Here is a 1973-nt window from a genome sequence, read left to right on the forward strand (position 1 = left end):
CGTATTGTGACAGCAAATGCAAGCTGCTAGTTGACGTGTGGAGAGTGTGAACAGGACAAGATGGAGAGCATTAAAATAGTGTCAGTGCAAGCCCATGGCCTATATATATGAGACGTGTCAAACTCAAAATCAGTGTTATCACTTAAAAAAAAAAATCCTCCCTACACGAATGCTCGATTTTATTGCTTTACATATATCCCATGCACCAAAAAAAACGACACAAATCAGATTCAAAGCAGCATTTCAGATGTATTAGGTATACAACAATAAATGTCAGGGTAAGGATAATGTGTTACAATTTTTCTTTTTTACACATGCTCATTCCCAACCTTAGGCTGCGGATGCTCTGCTCCAATTGGCTCATAGCTGAAAAAAGACAGCCTCTAATCATCACCTTTTTCAAGAGGCAATTAGGGGCCAGGGGGGGCGTCGTTTGGAGCATCTCCACTCTGCCGGCTACTTCATCGTCCTTGTGTTCTAGCCACGCCATCGGTCTGCGCCGTAAACAAGGTTAAGCAGCAGGGCCCCCCAGCAGCCCATAATACACAGTGTACACAAACACACAGTACCGTAGCAACCAGAGCAAGTGCACGCTTGAAAGTTGGCACAAGAACAGTTTGATTATGATTTTTTTTTTATGAATGAGGATGACAATTTTGAGTTTGGCATTTGACGCAGATTTTTTTTATAAACATGAGATTGGTAGAATTGGTGCTGCTCACAATCACACACACACACACACACACACACACACACACACACACACACACACACACACACACACACACACACACACACACACACACACACACACACACACACACACACACACACAAAAACTGCCATCCACATGAAAAACAACAGATTTCCCCTACATTCCTTTTCTTTAATGCTTTCCTTCATTGATTTAATTTTATTCTTTTGGTTATTTTCCCAGACCAGGTCCTCAGATGGTTGCTCCTGATTTGTATACATTTGCATAATGAATGTAATTTGCATGCTTAGGGGCAGACCATACCATGAGAACGGCTGTGTTGGTTGTTTTCTTGTGTGTGTGTGTGTGTGTGTGTGTGTGTGTGTGTGTGTGTGTGTGTGTGTGTGTGTGTGTGTGTGTGTGTGTGTGTTTGTGTGTGTGTGTGTGTGTGTGTGTGTGTGTGTGTGTGTCTGTGTGTGTGTGTCTGTGTGTGTGTGTGTGTGTGCTTTTGTGTGTGTGTGAGAAAGAGAGAGAGCATGTGCAAGTGTGTGTGTGTGAATGAGGCACCTATTAAGCATATGCAAATAACATAAATTACACAAAATAGATCATTATACTGTAGTTATTTCGGGTGTATTCTCTTTCCGCATCACCTTTTTCTGTCTGTGTTCCTGTGACAGAACGTGTGGATGTGTATCCGAGAAACGTTACTTTATGCCGCCATGTTTACCGGTTAGCCAGCACCCTGTCCCTCATCGTGCCCCACACCCCTCCTCCCTGTGTTGGGTGCCTTTCAGCACGGCCGCCGACGACAAGGATGAAAACACGGGACTCCTCCCCAATCCCCATGATCAGCCTCACCTCCAACCCCTCCCCTGCCAGCCTGTCTCCTTCGTCTCCTTCTCCTCCTCCTTCTTCTTCTCCTTCTCCTCCTCCTTCTTCTTCTCCTTCTCCTCCTCCTTCTTCTACTCCTTCTCCTTCTCCTCCTTCTTCTCCTTCTCCTCCTCCTTCTTCTCCTTCTCCTCCTCCTTCTTCTCCTCCTTCTCCTTCTCCTCACCCCCACATCACCAAGTCACACTCCTGCCACCATCTTAGGTAGAGGACAGGCACAAAATGGCAGCTGAAACAGGAAAACAGAATAATAGCCGGCGGTGCAGCATGCCACGCCACCCACCCCCACCTTCACGAAGAACCCCCGCCCCCCTTCGCTAATTCTGGCGCCGTTCGTTCGACTGAAGACGGTGTTAATTACTGCCAGAGCGTTAATTGCGAAGCTCAT

Source organism: Gadus chalcogrammus, chromosome 22 (assembly GCF_026213295.1).
Source record: "Gadus chalcogrammus isolate NIFS_2021 chromosome 22, NIFS_Gcha_1.0, whole genome shotgun sequence".
In the NCBI taxonomy this organism is placed as follows: Eukaryota; Metazoa; Chordata; class Actinopteri; order Gadiformes; family Gadidae; genus Gadus; species Gadus chalcogrammus.